General features: G+C 35.8%; 1 protein-coding gene across 1 annotated transcript in view; it reads right to left on the minus strand.

Annotated features, from left to right (window-relative positions):
- The window catches only part of STXBP5L (syntaxin binding protein 5-like), a 211,335-nt gene that overhangs the window by 136,960 nt on the left and 67,100 nt on the right, over positions 1–7,275 (minus strand). The gene's annotated exons all lie outside the window — the stretch shown is intronic.

The following is a 7,275-nucleotide window of genomic DNA, read 5'->3' on the forward strand; positions in this document are numbered from 1 at the left end:
GGATGCATCTTAATTTTCTTTTTACACATTATTGGTTCATATAACACATGGATGTATCAGATTTTTGTACCTATCAAGACATTATAAAATTAATAATTTAGGACTAAGGTGAGTAACACAGTTCTGTAGCAGGCTTACTTTTTTAAATCTGAGAAAATGCTTTTTAGAGTGAGTCATTTCACACTTACATAAAAGCTCACATGTAACTATTGCGCTCTGTCTCATCAACATTAGTACAATGCAGTGCCGTGCAGAGTTACCCAAGCCTAGCTATGAACTACATTCCCTAGTCCAATCCCCAGTCTGAGTGAAACCACAGTTACATTGCTTCTGTCAACCCAGCTGGTTCACTTGGAATTAACATCGACACGCTGCTTTGCAGCAATATCTTGCTGTCCAGATATATCACCAATGTAACTTTCTATCTGTTCTCTTTGGGTCTTTTTCTCTGCATGCTGAATTGCCATCTCCCTAACTTAGCTGATGGCCTTTCCCATCTGAGTCAGAGACTTTAACAAGAAATTGCTGTTCCAGAAAATTTCTGAAGATAAAAAGTAAAACAAAAGAAGGGAGGAATATGAAATATATAATTAACAACCATGTTGTATGAAACAGGTGAAACACCTCCACATGTATTCAAAACATCAAGATTATGATCAGAAACAAGATTTTACAACATAAAGCCCTATCTCCTTGTTATATATGATCATATTAGCATATTGTAAAATCCTGAACAAAAATGATAACTGTCCACCTATAGTGCAGGCAAATGTCAGAATCGTGAGTTCCCCTTTCACAGGTGAAGAGACCTGCAGTAAACTATTCTAAAATTGGCCTTAGGGAAGTAAAGTCCATAGATTACCAAATTTCAGGGTTAAAACTTTGAAGTATTAAGTAATGACTTTTCCAATTGTTATACAAGCAGTTTAATGGAGACCACTGACCTTGAGAGACCCGAGCTCTAGTCCTGACTTTGCCAACTGGTCTACTGGATAACCTTAGGGGGAAAAAAAGTATCTTTTCTTCCTTGTGCCTTCATTTCCCTATTTATAAGCTGGAGACAGGGTTTTACAAAAGAATACAATATCTCCTTTGACAGTGATCTCAGTGTACTGGTATCTACAGATGAAAAGTTGTGTATAGAACATCATAACTACATTATAGGACAGCAAGGTAGAGAAAAAAACTAAGTAACTCTATTTGCCACTTGTTCCCAAACTGTAGTCCTGAATACAATCATAACCAATAAAATAATAAAAATGGTGCATCATTTAAACAACCTATTTATAATGGACAATGAAGATATATGGTAGTCTAGGACACATTTTAAGGGTTGATGGTAATCCTTTGGTCCATTTTGAAAGACTGCTCTGTGGCACTTTTTTTTTATATTGTTCCCCACTACTTGTTGTAAGGTGAGAGGAAGCAAGATTAGCACCAAAACCAACCAACGAACCAACCAACCCACTGGGGATTTCAGACTGAGTGGAAGTTTTAACAGATAAGTGTTTTCCCTTTAACTTGAGCTTTATATTCAGTATAAATACATGGCACTAGCTAATGATTGTCCTTAATGAAAATTACACTAGTATTGCCCTGATTAAGCGGCTGTCACCCTTCAGCAACAGTATCATGCTAAGTCAGTTTTCTAGGAAACATCCTAACAAAGTAGATGATTTCATTCGGCATATCCCGAGCAAACAAAGCACTCTCCAATAATTCACATCCATTTGCATAAGTGTTCACCCTGAAATACTTCACAAATTACTAAAATAAGAGAGAAATTGTACCGTCTGCTTCAGTCTGGCCAATTGCCCTGAAGTAAGGACTGATGCTTAAATAGCAGCATTGTCACTGACTGATGGTGGTTTTAAAATATGCTGGGAGCTGCAGTGAGGTCCTTCCAGCAGAAGAAGCTGAAGAGATATGATGACTTGGCACATGTTCTCGGCACTTTAGCCTATCTTCTGCAAATTCTGTGCTTTGCTGCCAAGCATGGAGGAGCACAATCCTAACTCATCAAATCTTTTCATACCAGTGTACTCTACCGGGACATACAGCAGAAGTAGCTATAGTACAGGCTTTGGACTGAATTTATTCTTTTACTTTTGCCTTTTTATTAAATAATGACTCTGCTATCAGGGAGAGTGGAATATCTCTGAAGATATTAAAAGGGAGGACTAATATAGATACATCTGAATACCTCAAAGTAGACATCATGGGTTTCAAGGATAAAAGCTTATCTTCTCTCTCTTATCAGAATGTTGGATCTCCCGGGGGCCTTCACAGACATGCCAGATTATCTAATTTATACATAAAAGGGAAAAAGATGAAAACTAAGTCTGAATGTCTGTTGGGATCCAGAGTGAAACAAGTAGAATCAGAATTATGTGCATCAAGCGGTGGAAGTGTGACAGGAATAACATTCTAACAGAGAAATGTTCTTTCTGAAAACAACATTTAAACCTGGTTTTAAGATCTGTATGTGTGAAATAGGATATTTTGCGCTGTATTCACTTGTTTGCAACAGTTTTTCATAGAGTACTTCAACACCCTGTTATTCCAAAGCTTATCATTATTTTTTGGGAAAAAAAAAAATCCGTTGTTGGGATGCCTAATTTTAAGTACTTGAATTCAGCTTCCAAGATGCAGTCTTTCATGACAGCATAATACATTATTAACAAAGAATTTACACTCTCATGTCTTGGGCCATTCCATCAGAAGTTGAAGAAAATTTCCATTTACCAATATTACATCCTGATTCAGATTTTCTCTCCAAATCCTTTTGGTCACTTGTATAAAGACCACTTAGTATTTATGTGATATTCTCATGTCATATCCATACTCACTGTATCTTGAATGCCTGATGTCAGAGCACATGCATATGTGGATATGTCTTACTGGAAACCAAAGTTGCCAGTGAATAATTACATACATAGGAGAGATATCAATGGGCAAAGCTTCTCATAAGCATGATCTATGACCAAACTTTGCATAGCATCCCACAACTTTCTTATTCCACGACTCATTTTTAATATATGATACATACAGATCTGAGGTCTCTCATTCTTCTCAGAGGTTAGTACTAATGGAATCCAAAGACTTGAAAGTCTTGTGTGCTGGCTGAGAGCCAAAAGTACAAATACTTTAGAACTGACTCCTGGAGTTGAGACCACTGTTACCTGCAGCAGGTATTTAACTTCTTAGGACCAGAACATCTAGAGGTAAGACATTTTTCTTCATTAAGATGGGTGATTCTTTAGTAGTGTCAGATCCAAGTGTTTTCAGATTAAATCTTTTTGCAATAACAAGGACTGCAGTCTGATTCATTCCTCCTTGCAAGGCAGAGGAACTGAAGACATGGTATCATAAAGGACCTCCTGCCAAGGCATGCCGAGCAGCTCACAAATATCCCCTGTCAGGTAAAAACTGTTAAATTACATATGGCACCTTTTTCAAAAACAAAACTCTTCCATAGAAAAAAAGGACACCAAGCTATGTAAATAAGCAACTCTAATTTTTTTCGACTACTTAACTAACTTCTTCCATGACTAAAAACAATCTAAGTACAGAAATGAACACTGAAGTAAGGGATTATAATTATTAAGCAGAAACCACAGTCTCATGTCCACCGTTTTATTAACAGACACACAGAAATGGGCAACCCCCATTTATAGCCTCTCCTTTAAAACATTTGGGAATTGTGGGGTGCTGCAGAAGTAGCACTGCTGCTTGCAGGAGTCCTGTCATCTGATCTACACTGACTGGTACATGTTTGAGTAGGAATATGCAGCACCCTAAGAGCAGATGCTTGTGGGCTGGTGTTACTCCATTATATAAACCAACTGTAAAATTGATCTAGCGTGTAACTTGAATATAGGACAGCTTTCTCTTGCAGAAGACCTATTCCACTGAGTTGAGTGATTTATCAGTTTAAAAAGCACCAACATATTTAACTAAATAATTAAGTAATAGAATGGTCGAAGGATTCAACCACACCACTAACCAACTAAAACAACCAGAAGGTTAGTCAATTGTATCTGTGTCACAGGATGGATTTTGTCAAAAGATAACAATTATGAAAACATCATCTCCATCACCTAGATTTGCAGTTCAGAACACAACTACTTTCAGTTCCTGGAATACATAGTCTTACAGTTCCTTCATGGAATTTCTGTAAGTCTCACATACATTAATTTTCTGTCTACTAAGGAGAGTGCATATTCTGGTACAAATAAATGCCACAGTCCCAGGTTTTGTACTTCAAATGGTCTTCAAACTGAGTTTTTTTTTCCTCTTTCCACGAGATATTTTATCTTCATTTAAACATTTCAAACAGCAGAGAATCCATGATTTCTGAAGTATATTGTGCAATGTTCAGTTATCCTCACTGTTAAGAATGTCATGCTATATGTAGAATCAATACATTTAGCTTCAGTTTCAAGCCTTTGGATCTCATTATGCTTTTCTATACTAAATTAAATAACTTCCTATTAGCAGAAACGTCCTGCCTTGAAACTGTGATCAAGCTGTCTCTTATCCATCTTCTGCTTAAATAAAAACAAAAACCCCTGAGCTCCTTGATTCTCACATCACACAGCAGTTTTGTTAGCTCTTGAATAGTCCTTATGTTTTTTCCTACATGTTTTAGAATTTGTTCACAACTTCTTTCAAGTATCAAAAACAAAGCCACACATCATCTTGGTAATGGTTTCTTTAACACAATGTAAAAACGTATATGACATTTTATTATTCCTTAAATTCAATATAATTTTTTAATACATGTGTGTGTGACACCTCTTAATTTCCTTAGCAAATCGGGAAATCGTATTGTTTATAGTTGTTGAGACTTCTCCATTGCTTTGCAAAAAATAAGCACCCCCCTACCAAGTTTCATTCTGTTAACTACATGTAGTTGAGCTCACTGAATTCCTTAAAAAGGACATGCAACCTAATCCTAGCTTTATGACCTTCTATTTGCTGTGGATTCATTGGACACTGCTTCATTAAACAATAACCCTTAGTGTTTTTTGTTTTCAACATAGAAGGATTCAGTTTTACAATGAGTTTCATTATGTCTCAAGTTCATCCAGCTGTTTAAATAAAGAGCTCTTTTTTTCCCCTCCACTATGAAAAGGTGAAATACTGCTGCACTTGGCTGCTCTCTTAGGATGCCAAACGTGATGTGTTTTATAAATAAACAAACTTTTTTGGCACCAATAAGCCAATAGCCATTGGTCTACAATGACCTTCGTTTTGTTTATTTTTCTTGACATAGATTTCTCTGTTCATGCATGCAAATTACATAAAAGTCAATCTCAGGAACAGTTAAATATCCATTATGATATATACAGGCTGAAAAATTTGCTTTTGGCAACTTTGATTTCTTCCAGATTAAAGCACTTATAAATAGCTTGTATTTAATGGCAAGTCTATATATACAGACTACAACTGGATAGCTGAATGAATGCTATGAAAAATATGACCATTTATTCAAGTAAAATGCAAATTCACATTGACACTATTCACAATTTTTTGATTCCCATGAATTTAGAAGCTATTTTATTTCCCCAAATATCTACAGATACCGCAAGCATTACCAACACTCATAGGGCTATGTATTTTTTTCTCTTTGTGAGACTACCTTCCAAGATCTTTGTCATTTTGGGAATCATCTGTTTCAGAAACAGAATTCAAATACAATCACCATGCGATTGAACTCAATCAACCCTAAACCTGAAATAGCAAATTGTGAAAAGCAGATACTCAGAAGTAATGACTCTAGCAATGTTTCGCAAATAACATGTAGGTGAATAATTTCATATTCCATCTGTGGAACATCAATAATTTTCAATTTCCATTTGTTTATGCATATATATACACACACACATATATAATAATTAACAGAAACCACCTAGCTCTAAATTCACCTCCAAAAAAGGAGCCATTTAGTTACCAGTCTGTAAAAGCTCCACATTGCCAGGCAGTCACCCTGAAAGCTCTATATTTTGAGGGTGTACTTCTTGCAGTAGTAACAAGCAACATTAAGAGTCTGCGTTTACAGTAGGCTTCCTCTTTTTTTTCCTCAGGTAGTCACAAACCTCAGCAAACTCACTGACACATACAGATAAAAACAAGAAAGGCAACAACAAGTGAAAACTGAAATCTGTATATAATCACATAATCCTGTGATTATATTCACAGGAGCTGTTTTTTCAGAGAAATTTACAGATGCAGACACAAGTTTAGTCACAGGCATGACAAATATGGGAATAGAAGGAGGAGCATATCTGTAAGTTTACAAACTGTTGTGGTTTACAAACAGTTTAGCTGTTTACAAACACGTGGTAAAAAGCTACAGAGAGAATAAGCTGGGAGAGAATACTCTTGTCCTAACATACACTGGAGGTTATGGAAAACTAAACTGAGCCACAAATGAGAGGGCTGTGTATTTTGGAACATCCTAAAGCCAGAAAGTCACTTTAACATAAGCAAGAGCCTGCAAAACAACATATAGAGATATAGATAAAAAACCTGATAATACAACTGCATTTTATTCAATTTACTGCCTTTTAAGAGGACTATGCAAATTTTACCATTTGCTAGCCACCTGTGTGCACTGGGCACAGATGGTAGTCTAACATACTCTCTCTTACAAAAGAAATCATACAGGTAGCTTTAACTCAGCCATTTTTAATTTCTTTTTTCTCAGCCTTCAGATGTTAATATTTAACACAGTATTTGCTCCATGTATAGCTGTATACCCAGAACACACATAACACGTGCAGGTTACCGCATGTGCAGTTACTGATAACAAATGCAACTGTCTACAATGATTTTATACTAAAAACTATTGCATTTAGAAGTTAAGTGCGAATGTTGTGTTAGTATTTGTGTTATCCCTGCTTGTACACTCTACCACAGAATTTGTTCATAACAGATATAGAGAAGGTTTTAGGAAGTTCTGGTTGTGCTCTTCAAGAAAAAAATGGAAGACTATATATATAAACTCTACATAAGATCAAAACTTAAGACTTCTTCTATTTTCCTACAGCACAGATTCCTTTAATGCTTGTTGAATTTGTAGCAATTTGTACCAGTGATCACAAGGTGCTGATTTTCTTCATAGCTGTCAGTTATGAAGAACAACTGGTGACAACAGAAGATAGAATGAAAAGTGATCACATAGTAAGTCTTTTTTAAAAAGGTCAAAAGACCTGTCAAACTAAACGTATCTAAAAATAAAAAGACATTTTGCCAAATATAAATTCCTGC

The sequence above is a fragment of the Pygoscelis adeliae genome, unplaced genomic scaffold (assembly GCF_000699105.1).
Source record: "Pygoscelis adeliae isolate BGI_AS28 unplaced genomic scaffold, ASM69910v1 Scaffold120, whole genome shotgun sequence".
NCBI lineage: Eukaryota > Metazoa > Chordata > Aves > Sphenisciformes > Spheniscidae > Pygoscelis > Pygoscelis adeliae.